At 40.2% G+C, this 17,539-nt stretch overlaps 1 long non-coding RNA gene across 1 annotated transcript in view; it reads left to right on the top strand.

Annotated features, from left to right (window-relative positions):
* Window positions 1-2,891: 2,891 nt before the first annotated feature.
* The window catches only part of LOC148057522 (uncharacterized), a 74,634-nt gene continuing 59,986 nt past the window's right edge, over window positions 2,892-17,539 (top strand). Inside the window, exon 1 of the long non-coding RNA XR_015700028.1 lies at window positions 2,892-2,969. This is a non-coding gene — a long non-coding RNA (uncharacterized LOC148057522). The remainder of the gene's footprint in view (window positions 2,970-17,539) is intronic.

Here is a 17,539-nt window from a genome sequence, read left to right as displayed (position 1 = left end):
AGGAGTAATTCCTTTGAAGTCAGGGATCAGTTAAGAGTACTGGGCAGGCCTATGTCCCTCTAGCCACCTGTGTCTGGTGGTGACCAGTTGCAGGTGCATGGGGAAAGATTATAAAAACAGGGCAATCACGTCAGGTTCTCTAAGCTCTTAGCTTCTCACAGCACGCAGCTTAGGGACTTACAGGCTAGAGGAAGTCATAGTCGCCTCTTCATGTTTAATGGCTTTTAATGAACCTTCCCTTGTGAACTTAGGAGTCTCACTGGTTTTTGAATCCACTTTTGCTTTTGGCAACTGCTGCGATGGGTTGTGGCCTTAATTCACTGTGAAAGGAAATCACGTTCCACATATCTCTGCAGAATGAATTTTTAACTGGGAAGTAAGTCACTTTTTCATTCTATGCCCTTGTTTTATAGCATGCTCAGGACAGCTGCTTGTGCCAGGTGTTTTGTGCAGAAAAGACTGAAGACTAAGGCCCAGATCTTCAAATCTGCTTTGGGATCTACTTATTCAGGCAATGGTATCTCACTGAAGAGAGCTAAGCCCTTTGAAACCAATGAGATGTAGTTGCCTAAATAATACCTTTGAGTGCCTTTTTTTTATCTGAGGAAATTAATATGTGTATTTTTTTACCACTTCACACTCTACAGTGCGTTAACGTCCCAATCATTTTTTGCTTGGTGGTAAGATGATCATGATGTCACTGACATGGTTTGGTGTGTACTGACATACCTTGGAACTTCCACTGGGTCACCAGCTACCCCTTTTTAGTTAGCTGCTTTTAGGGGGTTTGAAAGCAATCTGAATGCTCTGTAGCTAGAAATGGGAAAACTAGCATCTTCCGTTCATGATTGATATACCTGGCATTCAAAGAAAATTATCTAATTCTCTTTGCTTATGTTATCAATTTCAAGGCTGAAAGATAGCATTATACTTTTCAACATCTCTCATAACCAAGGGCAATAATTCTGTCCTCCAACTTTTGGAATTATTTTTACCTATTACATAAATGAACACATAATTTTATTTTGTCAGCTTGTAAAAAAAAGTTTTTGGAGGGCTGGGAAAAGGAATTTTTTTTTTATTTGGTTAGGTGGAGAAAACAAAAAATGGAACAAGAAAGGGAAGATTTTGAAAAAAACATTTTGTTAAAGCACTATTCAAAATGAAATATTTCAAGTGACATTTGAAATGTCAAAATATTTCTGTTTTAATCCTTTGGCTCTTTTGTTTAAAATAGTGGTTTGTTTTTGTTTAATAAATGGACCAAGACAGGGAGAGAAAAGGTGAGACAAAGAAATGGAATAGTCCCAAAATGAAACAAAACCTCTCATTTTGTGTTAGTCCAAAATAAATGTTTGTGTTTTGCAACGAAACCAACCAGCCCTTTGTTTCTCCAGCTGTAGTGGGGGTAATGACTTTCTTGGTTACTTATTCCAGTGGTTAAATGGTCTTGCTGTTGTAAAGGTGCATCTTGGCCATAATCTGTTTAATGACATTGAACTAGACTATAGCTTTTATAGGGGAGGCTTTTTAGTTGATTTATAACATTTTCATTGCATTTCATTTCACACCGTGGGTATTGTAATAGAGGCAATTTCTGGTAGTTAATGATTGTAATCTAAGAGAAAATAAGGTATTGTGATAAAGGGGTTCAAAACTAATGCAGTGCTAATGCAGGTTAGAAATGAGGAACATTATTCTAACTGTAAGGCTAACTAATTGTTTTAACAATTGGACTAGGAGTTTGCTAGATTATTCTCTGTTCTATTTCTTAATTAAGATTGTCAGTCTTTTTGGAAGATGCCTCAGTCCACGAGAAATAACAGGCTTCATTCAGAAGTTGTCTGAAATCGTATAGCCTGAATTATGCAGAAGATGAGAAGACACTTTCGTGCTTTTCAGTATTATCTTAAATGAAAGTAACACCTCTTATTACCTATTGGGCAATAGTGTAGCTCTATTGAAGTAAATAGCAAAATTCCCCATAATGCAAATAGAGTTCACATTTCACCATGATTCAGCAGTAAGCGCTTCCTCAGTTTAGGTGGCTGTGTGGAATAAAACCTGAGGCTGTCTTTGCCTGAACCTTAATTGTATAGGTGGGAGTGAGAAAAGTGTTTTGCCAAGATGTTTGTCTTCCTGCCTGACTGTTGTAGCAATGACATCCAAATGCAATTTCAATGCAGTTATGTGGAAGAATAGCCTTGTAGCACTTCTCAGTCTTAGATTCCTTCAAGCCTTAGGCCAGGGACATTTTCAAATGCCTCTAGTACCTGAGGCAGGCTACCATAAAGCATTTAGAATTACTACACAAAAATCAAATGGTGTGAGGAGGTCTTCCAGACTTTCTTTGGCAGAGAGGTTAGGTAGTTTCTTCAGATCTTTTGTGTTATCCAGAGTAGGGTTTTGGTGGTTGTGTTTTCGTTTGGGTGTTGTTTTTAGTTTGTTTTTTTTTTTTTTCAATTAAGCTTATGCTAGATAATGAATTAGCATTTCAACATAAGACTATTTTGTTTCTTCATGAAAAATCACAAAGGAGGAATTGCCTCAAAAGAAAACCCAATTACAACCTGCTGCCACAATGGCTCAAGGGCCTCCTGAATGCATGATTAACACTCTTGTGCCCTTTGACTTCCAGTTAATAGGTATTTAATCTATTACTCTATTTAAACCCAGCTTCAGGAGTGCATTATAATGAGGTTCACTCACACATGTTGCCTGGGCTATAAGGGGATGAGAAGCTTAACTTCTTTCCTGGTAAAGTCAACAGAAGGGGTGTAGACCTGCAAAGTAGTGAGAATTAGTATGAGTTCTTTCCATTCTTTGTTCTTGGGTATGTGTAATGGCTACTAATTAGTTTCTCAAGACTTGGCTTAAATTTCATGTTGCAGAATAGAGGTACAGTTACTTTCAAGAACAAGCTTTGTCCCTGAGAGTGCTGGATGGAAGGAAGCTCATCAACTAATTATGTGAGTTGGCTATAATTTCATGTATTTCTACATTGACTTTGTGCACTTGACAACGGTATCCCTCAAGAGATAATGCTTGCACTGTAAATTGACCGTTATGTACATATGCTTAATTCTGAATAAATATTTCTTCATAAATGCTAGAGGAGAGAACTGGGTCTTGCCAGCATCTTTAATGTTTACTGCTGCCTCCATCTGCTGCTGGTATGTTTTCCTCTCTTGAGATCCAGTTTGTTTTGACTCCTGTTCCCCTTGTGTGTTAATTACATTCATGCTGTGCTCTTATTGATGAGGAAAAAGTTGATATAGAAAGGCCAGCAAGGAACTTGCTCTTTGTTATGTGTATCTGTTTGCTTTAGTAATGTGTGGTTGTTCTGTTATACTTTTTGTGTGTTTCTCTGTGATCCTGATCTTGGAAACTATGAGGTAAATTAGGAAAAAACTGTACTGAAATCCATTAATGCCAAGACAAATTGGATTTTTCTATCGGTTATTGTTTAATTGTACCAGATATTTTATAGACTTCTCATGTCTTCTGTCTCTAAAACATGTTACCTGTTGGTTTGTATCTTTTACTTAATAGGCCTTAAATGCATTTTGCAAGAGATACTGGGTGCTGTGCTCTGTTACTGTGGGGGGGAAAAAGAACCTGTTGTTCTTGGCTTTTGGTCTGATGATTGTTTTGATTGCTTCATTTATTAAGGACAGGTTTTTGAGGTAGGGGTTTCTCATACCCACTGTTCATTCATCTGAGAACATCCCGAACGTTGGGTGGCACGAAAGTAATTAATGTATTTCCCAAGAAGGAAGATGTCGTGCCAACAATGCGTTCATACCTCACAGCGGACAATTAGCTCAACAAATAGCTACAGATAACGTACTCAGTGACTTGGGAGTGCAAACTGGAAAAAGATGCAGCTATGAGGCCTTATTTCTTAGCCTTTTGGGTATCTTAGCACGCATCCTTCAAGAATCCATTCCATCCTTCAGCAGCACAATCATTTGGCATATAAATATGCGCAGTGTCTGGTATATTTTGAGTGAGATAAGACTGGAAATGCATAGAGAGGCATTGATAGAAATAGGGCTAAGTGGTTTGATACCCATGGATTTGGAGGCTTGAATCAACCTGTTTGCTAAATTATCTGGTTGTTTGCCTTTGTATACTGTAGTGACTTCTCATTACATATTTGCAACTGTACAGTTTTATGGAAAGGCTTAAACTTTGTCCTGAAGGGATGAGAAACAATGGCCAAAATTGAAGGCTCAAATTCTTTTGAAATTCATGGAAATATCTCAAGATTTTTATGTTCTTAGACCAGGCAATGAGTTAGGGAGTGGAACATGGCTGACAGCTTCATCAAGGTTATCTGAGGTGGTGGTTATTGTAGATGGCATGAATTATGTTCAGCATTATGTAGGCTTATTAAATCTAGTTCTTTACTGCTTAGTACTGACAGTGAATGTTACAGGAAATTTTTGTAAACCACGCTTCTGTTCAAACTTGTTGCTGTATTCCAGTGAGACACAACAGTTTACAAAGTATTTGGGACGCACTTAGAAATGAGGTTCACTTTACACTGTGACTTACACAATTTATCTGGTATTTATGTTCAAAAAGCCATTCTACAATACAAGTTTTAGGGTCTGGTGGTTACGTTTTTGTATTCACAAGAATATTCCCTTTTCTGTTATGCAGACACCTTGCAAAAGGAAACTGCCTGCATTGTGTAACTCCTTACACAAAAATTGCTCTCAAATATTAGTGAAGGTAATTTCATCTTTGTGTTTTTTAATAAGAAATATGTAAGAATACCAAACAAGTTACAAAGATAATGATGTCTGAAAAACTCTGTAAGATATGATTTCTGGGCAAATGTAAGAAAAAGAAAATTTGATCCCAGGATCTTTGTAGCTAACTCTTGCAAACATAATTTTTTCATGGATATTTCATCAGGGAGGACTCCAAAAGTACTAATTTGCATCACATCCCTCTGTGGAGTAAACTGATATAGCTCTGCTTGAAGTTGGTAAAACTGTGATGAATTTCATCTTCTGGGACCTGTGGCTGTAAAGCCAGAAATTCTCTGAAATTTGAATCACGTTGCAATGCTCTTTGTCTCGCAGAGAGGCTCGTGTTTCAAGGTGACTGGATTTTCTGAGTATTGATTCAGAAAAAGGTGGCAAGCCAGGGACTGGCTGTTGGGCTGCTATGGGATTGTTATGTCTCACAACACTGAAATACAGTCAATAATTAGAACAGACCTGTAGCTTAATAAAATTTTCAGCACACTGTGTTGATGCTGAGCAGCATATATAATAATGTGTGTCTTGTCTGCAGTGCCTGTCCAAGAAGCCTTTGCCAGGTAAAGATCAAAATGATCCAGAGAAGATGCTTTTAGTAAGAGACCCACCTAAAATTGGGTAGAGTGTGATGATACAGATAGCTACCTATTTGGTCACTGTTTGTTCTTGTTCCAACTGGGTACCCAGAGTAGTCTTAACCGCATCAGAAAGTTTCCTAACTACCTGTTGTGGAAGTCATCTCCTCATATCAAGCAAAATACTGTTTTCTTTTGCTCACTGTTGGAATACTTTGGGGACCTTTTAAGGAAAGGCTGGGGATGGGCAGTGCTGTTTGGCTGATGGGGCTCATCGTAAGCAATGTATTGCTGTGATCTGTGTGAGGGAGGAGGCCCGATCAAATTTTCTTCTTGCTGTGTCCTCTGGCGTAAGGCGCTATATTTGGGAAATGCCTTTCCTATCTGCTGACTCATCTGTGTCAAAAATAAAAAGAATGTTAGGCTTTTTTTTAGACCAAGGAAACTGTTATAATTTTTATAGTACTTGGCTTCTCTTAGAAACAGAAGCAATTGTCCCTGCGATTCCCAGTACTTTTGTGAGGTACAAGTCAGGCAGCGTGACAACAAGCAGTGTCACAAGACAGTGCTCATACCTGTGCCCTGGCTGGTTCACTAGTACAGACATGGCCATGCGGCACAGTAACAAAACTCCAGGTTCATGTTTCAGTCATTTGTTCAGTGATATCCCCCTTCTGCTGCTCCTGTGTTCACATCCAGATCTTCTGTCTGAATCTGAAGGAACTTGACTTTCTCTCAGCTCTGAGCCTAGAAGAGCTTATCAGTCAGCTGTGGCTATAGAAAATAGCCCTCATGGTCAGGGTGTATTGGAAGGAGCCTTGAAGGGCTCCAACCCCATTTTGTGTTTGATGAAGTATTGGCTATATATAGCCAGAGGATGATTTGTCACTTGAGGCCTTTGCATGTTTGTCTTCTTTACCAGTTGTACAGAGGGGGTCACCTTTCCCTCCTTAAGATACTTGCAAAGGGTTCCTGGTCTGACTCAGTAGAGCTGAGCACAACTCACTACTTAATTAAGGAGTTAATTATTTTATTAATTTGACTCACTTTTCAAAAGCCTACACTTTCATATTTTCTTCCATGTCACCTGTGCTTGTTAAATTCATTGCTAATCAAGAAATAAATTGCTTAATTGCACCAAGATTCTGCCTGAATCCTGGAAGTACTGAAGTTGTAAATTATCTGGTCCAGGCTGCTGTGAAGTTATAATTGCATTTTTAGAGCTAACTGGATTACTACAGAGATGTCTTCCGTTAGGCATTAACACCTTCATCAGGTGATAAGGTCACAACGTGGCATTTCTCATTGCTTTCCTCTGTTCTTAGGTTCTGTGCACCTGAATTTTCAGTGATGTGGGCAAATACGTTTACAGGCATACCCATTTATAAAATCTTGTAATGACATGCGATAAATGTGGGGTTCTTCTGAAAACACATATGCTGTGTTGCGTTAACTTTTTTTCTCCCCTAGACACCTAAGAGAAGAATATATAAACACTGTGGACTAGTACCCATCCTGTTCATGTTTTGTGGTGTTCAGACATTACTACAGATCTCACCTGGGCTAAAATGGAAGATCCTGTTTCCAGTGGTTCAGGAGATACCTGCTGGAGAATCTGGGAGCTAAATGTTGTAGTGTTTGTACATCAGGAGGAATGTGTAGCCATGGTCACTTAGGAAATAGTTTCAGAGCCATGAAGCAGGTGCCAATTAGCCTTGATAAGAACACAGAAGCTGAGCCAGATAACCAGGGTTAAGTCTGGCTTGAGCACAGCTGTATGAGTTGCAATCACATTTTGGGATTGCAACAGGGCATTAACCATTGAATAACTCTGTTCTAAGCAGGTTTGTTTTTTTTTTTTTATAAGAGTGTTTTTCAAAAGGCTAAATCAAGTTCCTTCAAACTGGCACTTGTTCATTCTGGGAGTGGTCAAAGAGTGAGCCAAAGCAAGTCTGGTACCATTAGCAGCTACCTCATAAAGACTATTAGAGGATGGGTGTCATCTTGGAGAACAGGGAAAGGGTAAGTGTGAGGCCTGATTTTTAAAATGGTTGAAGAAAGCTGAAAGGGAAGTAGAAGTAGAGGACCTGGAAAAGAGCTAACAGAGACTACAAACATAACTAATCATCAGTATGAAGCTCTTGCATGGGGGAGATACCATTCCAAAGCTTCTAAACAGGACAGTTGTGTACAAGGTGATGTTCCTCTTGGCAATGTTGAGCCATTGCTGAATTCTTGCAGTTAGTCTTGAAACATCCAGGAAGAGTGTGTTGGTGATTCAGAGGTAGTAAAACTAAAGCTTTCGGATATATGCCCTTCAAAGGAAGTATGCAGGAATTGTGCTCTGTTTAAAAAAAGTAACTGAAGTCAGGGCATAAGATTTCAGCTATTGGGGCTAAGATTTCGGGGATAATCAGCTCCTTGCTAACACTGCAGAGAAAAAGACATACTGCAAAGCAAGAGTTTGTCTTGAATAATAGAACTATTTTTTAAACTGTAAATTCAGCTATACAGTTAAAATTAGTTCTTAAAATTGTTGTTCCAAAGAAAGTCCTTAAGACAGGCCACCTCTGTCAGGTTTTATTCTATAATTAGTCCTGTCCTACATTTTTTTTTTTTGACTGACTCCCATGGGAGCCAATGGGAAAAAGGCGTGCTTGAAAATCCCCTGAATTACATGCTGGGGTGCTGATCTGTGAAAGCTCCTACATGATGATGGGATTTAAATACTTAGAATACCCCTGAGAAATCTGAGTATGAGGCCTTCCAAGGTTTTAAAACAATGACTGAAGAGCCCTGAATTTGAGCATAAATTGTTCCTATGTTTTCTGAAAATGGAATTCATAAAGTGCTGAATATCTCAACAGGCTGCTCTAGCCTCTGTCTTAAGATCCATCTCCACCATCTCAGACACTGTCCTTCCTGTGGTACAGGTGCCTAAATATGTCTGATCTGAGGTTCTCAGTCCCATGTACTAGCATAAACTGACATATGAACCGTGGCATGTATAAAAGGTAACATCCATTGATTCTTACACCTCATACGTGCCTTCTGAAAACATTTTCTCATGAGCTTCTCACAGTGGATGTTAGCAGATCTGTCAAGGACACTACAGCTCCTGTTCAAACTGGGCTGGTTTTGAAAATACCCTATTTGCTGTAAGATGATCATCCTGCTCTGCTGGTTAGTCAGCTTTTAGAAACACCTCTCCTGCAATAAGATCATTTCTCTACTCACTGCAAAGATTTTCTTGAGTTGATTGATATTCAAGCATGTTAATATTTAAAGCTTGTGACCTTTGCTTCTCTTGTTTTTCCATTGCCTCATTAACAGCTATAATCAACATCACCAATGCCCTCCTAATACCGCATACCCTCTGCGTTTCAGTACATGCATACAACTTGCTCAGCACTTCTGTGTAAAGCTTGCCAACCCTCCCAGCCCCTCTGCATCAGAAGATTACTTATTTCAATACAGAGTGAACAGTTTCCAGTCCTGCAAACTGCTTGCTGTGAGCAGAGGGCTTGGGAGCAATCTGAAGCTAGGTAGCAAGGCTTCTGTCCTTTTTCTCAGATCTTCACACGTGAGAGAGGTTGAACTCGATTCCTTCCTTGTACTGATTTCTTACAAGTCCATATTCTATTTGGCAGAAGGATTTCTTCTAAATGTATCTGCTCTTCCCCCACTCAGGAGTGTCTGTCTTTCTACATCTCCTTCCAGTGAGGGTGGGTAGGCTTTGCGATGCAGGAATGAAACTTAAAAATCTGTAGGCTTCTGATTTTGAGCTCAGAAACCTCTAGCGTAAGAAGTGAAGTTGCACAGAGCTTCACTATGTGACATTTGGAAGCAGGCCTTGAACAAATCCACTGACAGAAGGCCGTATTCCACCAGTCCCCTCAAAAGCCACGCTTGCTCACTTGCTTTATATGGTATAAGCAATTGGCTTCCCACTTATCAAAAAGATGATAGAGGAAAGACAGGAATTGTAGTAAGTGCCAGTGGATACAGAGCTGTGCCCTTTTTAAAATTTAAGATTGGCACCAGAAGCTGGCAGTGCACTGCCTCAATCACTATGAAGACAACTTTGAGACAAGCTTTAAAAGTGAAATGAGAGTGTAGTGCAGGTGTTCTACAGGTAGGATGCCTTTGGGATAAGATGCCAAAAATCAAGTGATGGATGTTGCAGTGACGGTAGATGCTAGGGGTACTTCATGTTAGAATGCTGTTCCAAAGGCCATGGAAATAGTAACCACAGCTTAGTCTGAACTGCTTTGGGACTGGGTTTAATCTTTCTCTCTCATACAGCAATGCCCTCACTTTCCGTAGCATAAACTACGATGTCTTTGTCCCCAGCAGTTTGCAAGTACAGTTCAACTGCACTGTAAGAAGTGTGCACATCCTCCATCAAAGTCATTTGTGCTGGTAGCCTCTGTGTTCTCGGTGATTAATCAGTCTTATGTGTACTTGAGTCAGCCTCAACCCCTGACTGTTTCTATCAAAGATGCTTTTAATGGAAAAGGTGTTAACAGGAAAGGGCAGAAACAGGAAAGCTGTTAACTTGGCATTTTGTATTTTGAAAGTCTAAGGGACATGTGCTCCTGCTGTATTCACTGGAAAGAAGATTAAGAAAGTAACCAAAATCAATTATCCATGTGATAGCTGCTCCTTGGGTTCAAGGTCAAGTGGACAACTTTCTAAAATGAAAACAAATGCATGCAGCCTAAACCTGATGAAAGGGCAGGTTGCAGGCTACATGCATAGATCAAGAACTTGTATTAGTTTGTGTAAACCAAGTAAATTACATAAAATCCATGTCCAGATGTCAAAAAGTGCTATCAAGTTTGTGTTTGCCTTTATATATATATATATTTTTTTTAATTTTAGGAGTTGTATTGAATTCCCAACTGCTTTTGAGAAGGAATATCAAGGAGGAATCTTCGATAACCACTAAGTCTCATTCCAAGGATACTGTTTTTACAGAAGCCCAGAGAGAACAGTGCTTTTTCTGTATCTTTTTGAGATATTTAAATCATTAGGATAATTTTCAATTCCATTGTTAGTTTTGAAAAATATAATCATAAGACCTTCTCCCTCAAGCCCTGCAATGACATTCTTGGTTTCCCTTTATTGCTGCTTTCTGTTCTTGGGGATGGTAGCATACAGAATTTATTTCTGTCTTGATGTTCTGGCTTTGTTAGTGAAAATCTCTCTCATCTCCCTAGCTAAGTTTTGTTCTTCAAAATCCTAAGAGACTAGTTTCTTAGAAAAGCATGAAAGTGAGATTTTAATTATATCCTTTAAATTGTACTTGAATATCAATCCCCCTGTAACTCCTAAAGGTATATCATGTTCTTTCTTTGAGTCTTTAGGCTACATCAGGCAAATTGTTGCAGTAATATCAAGCTGTGTGAAAAGGTTCAGCTCCATTACCCAGACTGTAATTAGTGAAGTGCTAGAAACTAAAGACATACCACTTTTTGCAGTTCACTTGATATTACTGATCCTACAACTATTTCTGAGGCTGGTGGTGCCTAACTCATTGGGCATTTAGAGGAAATGAGTGTGGGTTATGTTAAGCTTGCGAGCTGAGGGGGTGGTGTGGTTAGGACCCCTGTGCTTGGGCTCTGCTTGCTTTCTTCCCACAGTTGTAGTAACTGTGTGTGCACACGTGTGCAGCTGTTAAACTGCTATAGTACAACAGTTTAAATTCATACCTTGGATTATACAGAACACAATAGGTCTTGCACATTTTGGGGAGCTGAAAATAACGCCCCGTAATTATCAATGGTATTATCAATTATGGTAATCATCTCCTTGTTCCAGTAAGCAGTCCTGTATACAGAAATGCTAAAATAGAGCCATTAGTAAGTCTCCACGTTAGAAACTTTTGTGCAAGGCTTGGTACATCCACAGGCTTACAGCCTGTAAATTGACAGGGATTTGGAAGGTGAAGCATTTTTACAGGTGACCAAGCATTCCAAGTAATAGTGGAAAGCATTCAGATGAAAATATGTAACCTAAAGGCAAGAGCTGTTAAACAACAGCTGAGGATCTGAACTTGATTGTTAAATAAGGGATGTGAACCTCTGTGCTCTGCAGCATAAGCTGTCTTAAATTGATTGAAGAAGAGGAAAAACGGAGTAGTTGAGCATCACATGGCAGCCAGGCATGGACTTTCTCTAAAGCGCACATAGATCGGGACTTGATTCCCATGCAGGTTTGGATGGGCCGCTTTTCTGCTGCATGCTGAAAGTGTCTCTGTCCCTGTGTGGAACCTCCTAACAGCATGCATATCTGTGTTTTATTGCTTTCAACATCTTCCAGTCTAAATATAGTTTGATTGCTTTCCAAATAAGCCTGGGTCTGCTACTCATTCTGATTCACCATTGTAAACTTAATTATTTGATGTTCTCAGTAAACAGACACTCTGGGAGGCAATTGGTGATTATTTTAAAAGGAATCACTGCAGGATTCCAAGCTATCATCATTAATTCTTTGGGATATGATTGTGTCACCCCCCTATCACAATCTCATAGCAAAAGTTACTTAAAAAGAAATCCAACCAACCCCCCCATACCCAAAAGCCATATCCCTAATTGCTGAGAATTTTAAATATTCAGTGTGCATCTTCAAAATTTTTCAATGTAAACCAGTTTCAGTGTTTCTTTTAGCATGAGGCAGACAGTGTGTTGTACGACTTTATCACAATAGCATTTTTGACAGCATGGTGACTCAAGTATTATTTGATGGCCAATGTGAAGGTATCTATTTAGTTGAATATATAGTCCTAGAATCTTTGAACATGCCATTAAGGTGCACACATGCTTTATAAATCCTGCTTATAAATGTAAAAAGGCCAGACAGGCGGTTCACCATGTTCACAAATTGCTCTGGCTACCACAATGTGTCAAGAATGTGCAAGAGTGTATAAGAAGTGCTGTTATGCTTTTTCTTCAGTGGCACATCTTATTATATTTGTGATAAATGTTGGCAGGTTTCTATGGTTAGGGAGCTGTTCGTGGCCACTGTCTCTAGCCTGCTGCTATTTCTATGGATGTTACCATGGGCACTGATGGAAGGAAATTCGTATCGAACAGAAAATCATGGAAAAAAGGCAGGAGGCAGAAAAGGAGGGACAGCAATAATTGTGTTAGGGGTCAGGGTGGTCTTGGAACTGTGGAAGAGCTGTGAAGCTGTAATGGCGTTGTATGGTACAGAAATATTCAGTGTATATATGCTGCGAGTATGGAGGGTGGGAGGAAATAGTGCTCCCAGCCCAAGGGCAAATCTATGGCTGTCATGCCAATCATCTAGGAGCCGTGACTCTTAAGCTTACAGCACTAGAATAAAAAAAAATACGTTGCTCTCCATAGGCAATACAGAGTGAGTGTGTGTCCCTAATTTGCTCCTTGAGGAGCATGCTGCCTAATTGCATTTGTGTGCAGCATGGAGCATGTCATCTTGGAAGTGCTACAACACCCAGGCAGCTTCACTGATGTGAGCAGCTGTCTTGACTGAGATGATGACAGCACATTTAAGGAAGAAGATTAAACACAGCCCCCCCTCAAAGAAAAAACCAAAACAAACTCCAAAAACTCCCCCCCCCCCAAAAAAAAACAAACAAACCAAAACAAACCCCAAAAAGCCCCAAACAAAAACCCCAAAACAACATCAAGCTTTTGCACGTTCCTTTGACCCTGGTGCTGCTGTGCAGTGTTGATTTCCCAATATAATTTAAATCTCGCATAGTTCTGCTAATATTTGTGATATAAGATGTAGAAACCTTATGGCCATGGACCTTGGTGATTCCCTTGGGCACAAGTGATCCTTGTGTGACTGGGTGTATTGAGAGGATCAAGGCCGCTGACTAGGATTTCTGATGTGCTCATTTTCAAGGGTAGAAGTTCATGTTACCAAGTTTCAGTTCCAAACTGCCCCTGTCTTTCATAGCCAACATCTCTTCTGTCTTCAGCTTTTCTGCTGCTGTCATCTTTGTTTCCTGACTCAAAAGCAGACCGTTCTTTTGTGATGTGCCAGGAATGAGAGCTACCATTAACGTTTCCTTCTTGAGCACCGTTGAGTTGTGATGAAGAACATGAGCTATCCAGCGGAGAGTGCTGGAAGCACCTGCCAGTGTGGGAGGTGTATGTGAGGAAAAGCTGGGATGAGCTTCAGAGACTATATATTGGGAGGGTTTTGAAAAGTATGTTGTGTGGGGGCGAGGTGGCCGATGACAATCCTTCATCCTCCTTGTGCATTTTCATTCTTTGACCACCTCCCTTTTTTTCACAGTGAAGAAACCTGAGTGGTGTCCTGACTCCTGTTTTCCTTCTGAGCAGCTTATAAGCCTTGCTGTGTGAGCAAAGTGGGCCTCGTTTGTTGTGACTACTTGAGCACTTGACTCTGTCTCCTGGCTTTTCATGAGTGGCAGTTGACCTACTGCCAAAGGCCTGATGAGAGTTTGTGAAGAAAAATGGTTAAATGATTTACAGTGGTCTAAAAAGTAATCTGGTAAGACTTAGGGTTGTAGTTTTCCAAGCTCTTTCTGGATATGTCAAAAAATGTTTCTCTAGGTTATCAGTACTTTTCCTTCCTTAGAAAGGGAAGCACAGAAATGTGAAAGTAAGAAAACTAATTGTATATCTCAACTTGTATGTCTCTGAGTATCAAGAAAAAGTGTGTGTATACAGAGAAAAGACTCTTTTTTTTTTTTTTTTTACTTTATATTCAGTATTCCCATCCTTAAACTAAGTCTTAAGCATACCACACACACGAGCTTCCTTTCTTGCCCCTGCTCTCCTTCCTAAATTAAGCTTTCTTTTGTCCATGCTAGGGAATCCCAAATCTGTTCATCATGTCACTTATGCCCTACCTGATTCCTTGTGGTACTTTGGTTTCTATGAAAATCCACTTAAGATTTTATAATGATGTTTTACATTCATCTTGCACTTCTGAAACTTAATAAACAAGCCTCAGGGCAATGGTGAATTGATTTCAGAAGCTTTAATAATACAGCACGTCTGCTTTAAGAAATATTGTTTTAATCTGGAAGTTTAAGGTTTTAATGTGAAGTCTAAGAACAACTTTTGCACCCCTCAGTGTAGCATCTTTTTGTTTATTTATTTTCCTCTCTTGAGAAGAAGTATGTGTGACATACTGCCCTTATTAAAATTTCCAATAGCAGGAGCTAGTCAGTGTGGACAAGTGCAATGCTTTCCTGATGAAATCAAGTCAGTACTTCCTTTCACAGCTTTTTCTCGAATTTATTTTGAGGAAAGAGGAAAGGGAGGGGGAGAGAAGACTCCTCTTCCAGTTAGAAACTTTATAGTGGCATTTTAATAGGCTAAAGGAGATCAAAATATCATTCATGTTTACTTTTCTTGTCTGGGTTTTGCAAGAAATAATAAAATTTAGTGTTCCTCTCTGTTAAGCATGTAAGTATAATTCTGTCAGCACATTGGGGCAAGGAAGGAAGGCGTTTTTTGCGATGTTTTAGTCTAAGAGAAATTGGGGAAAGTGAACAATTTTGTCTTGAGAGGCATGAAGTGTCCCTGTAGCAAGCTTCATACTTGCTGGTGTAAGATGGGGTAGTTACTCTAAAGATTATTTTCAGGAGAACTAAAGACTTCTCCTGTGAAGTGTTTCTCTTTGGTTTGCTGCTTTTACTTCACTTTTCTTGCTTTACTGCTTCTTGTTTTTCCTGTTATATATGCTCATCATCCCTTGTATAAAAATGAACCCTGAGATCAAGTTGCAGTCCTCAATGGTCATAAAAATCTGTGGGAAGAGAAGAGAGCCCAGGTGTGTCTGAATGCACGTGTGAGGAGTGAAAGTGACATTTTTATGATTCCCTTTCAGACCAAGACACTCTTATATCTGCAGTTCAGGAAGAGCTGGGGCATTAAATCTTTCCCTTCATGCTGGGAAGCCAGCAGATGGAGGCCCAGTCTCCCATGTGGGCAAATGCACTGGGAGTTCATGACCCCTCATTCCCTGTGACCCTTGCTCGGATTAGCCTTTGCCACAGTAGAAACGGTGCTATGGAAGGGGCGTGTGATGGGGCAAGAAAATAAAAGAGAACCCGAAGGGAGAGAAAACACTGTAGCTGAGAGCAAATGAACGTCTAGTGGGAAGAACTGGAGTTTGCATCGGACAGGTCACTTAATGATCATAGCCAAGGGAGGGAAAACTCCTCCAGGGCAGCAGCAGGAGAAGAGGTAGGCTAGGCTAGCTGACACTGTTTCTTTGCTGGCTGGGTCTCTCTGAATACCTCTTCAGTTTTTAAGGAGTTCAGGAGCACCTGCAAAAGATACCCCCGAGCGGGAGACTCCCTTCAATGCACGGGATGAAGGGACACTTCCCACAGCTGGTGGGAAGCTGAGGGTAACTGATGGTCAGACACAAGCCACCTATCTGTGGGGAGCCTGGGGTGTTTCCCACCATGGCTGTCAGGTCAGGAAAGAGGGAAGATATCAGCAGGTGTCAGTGATGCCCCTTGTCCCGAAGGGGTGCGTATGGTAGGGAGTATGTTCATTGCAGATGAGTCCTTTGGTGCTGGTGCCCATACAACTCTTCTGTCTTCTGTATGTTTTACACTATTTGGACTAGCCGTGCCACCCTTTATTTTGAGCCCTTCCATGGGCTAGATGGTTGTCAGTTGATTTGTGATGTGTGGAGCAATCCCAACCTCTTGGGCCCTAGGCCATGGACATCTGGGAACCCTCTGTGATACTTCTGCTCTGCCCCATCCCTTTTAGCAGTTCACCCCATTTCCATGTTAAGATTGGAGATTAGTACTGGGGATTTGCAACTTATTATGGGAAGCAATAACAGTAAACATATACTCTAAATTACATATGTTTTCAAAAGAAGTAGGCTGCCTGGGGAGGGGCTGCTCTGTCCTTCTTCCAGCTCCTACAAGGGCACTTTCCTCTGTGCTGGGGTTAGGCTCTGCAACTTGCAATGAATGGAAGGACTTGCTAGGATGACTTTGGTGGTGGGAAAAGTTTTATTGTATAAGCATATTGTTTCCTATGCAGCTTTCAGAAACCCCTTTTAATAGTAAGGGCCTCTTACAAGAGGGAAATGGAAGAACCTTCTTGAAGGATATGATTTTAAGCTAATTTAGGTTCCACTTGGTTTGGCCATTGAGAGGGAGGTGTGCCGTGCCCCTGGTGTCTCTCTCTCCTGTTAGAGAGATCCAAAGCACTTCTGCAAGGCATGGTGGCTCCCTCCTTGTCACATGGGGGAGTAGCGGGAACCTGTGCTTCACCCCGGCCCCTGGGTGCTGGGCAATGTCCCACAAAGCACTTGTCCAGAGTCTGCACAGACTTTCTGATTCTTGATTTCCCTATCCAGGCAAAATTGTAGAATTTTGAAAACTACACTTCCAAAACTTAACCCAGACCACAGCTGCTTTGAAAGTGCTTTTTTGTCTTAATTTATTTACTTATTTAAATGAGGCTTAAACTTTAACAACAAGAGATAGGACTCACTGACCCAAGAAGTAGTTTCCAGACCTGTCTTGCTAGAGATGTTAAATCTCTTATGTGGTTTTTCTTGGTTTGTTGTTATGAAGGACAAATGTGCTGGAATGTTAACTGAATCTTTGCATTGTGCTTGGTTAATGAAACAACTCTTGGTATCATAATCAGCGTAGTGATTAACTAGAAACCTATATTCTGAATTCTTCTTTTTTCTATTTGGATTTATAATGGTCTTAGTTGTTTTAACTAGCAATGAATCACACATGTGGTCTGCCTCTGGGTCTGAGATTTTATCGCGTTCAACATCAGAGTGAACTGCACCTATAAAACATGCTGTCTGTGCCTCTAGGAGAGGTGGTAAATGCTTAGCAAATGTGTAGAGGTGTTCTCTTAGTAGTGGAAATACAAGCAAGCATGTTTTCTTTTCTTTTTTTTTTTTTCTTTAACTGATTCTGTAAGAGTAGAGCCATATGTTATCCATTTTCTGCCTCTTCTGAATTAATTAGAGCATGATGGTGCTTCCTGACTAATGAGGCAAACACTGTCATTCAGGTTCGTATGTGGAAAGGTTTCTATCACGGTACAGATTTTTACACAGCAGCAATAGCAGTTGCTGCAGTGTGATCAATAGAAGAAGCTGCATTAAGAAAAGCAATTATGCAGTGTGATAAACAGACCTAATTGAGCATTAGAGGTTTTGTAA

This window comes from Nipponia nippon, unplaced genomic scaffold (assembly GCF_047370975.1).
Source record: "Nipponia nippon isolate SJK-2023a ecotype South Korea unplaced genomic scaffold, ASM4737097v1 scaffold_1, whole genome shotgun sequence".
Taxonomy (NCBI): domain Eukaryota; kingdom Metazoa; phylum Chordata; class Aves; order Pelecaniformes; family Threskiornithidae; genus Nipponia; species Nipponia nippon.
The sequence above is the reverse complement of the archived record's forward strand: the minus strand, read 5'-3'. Positions and strand labels throughout refer to the sequence as shown.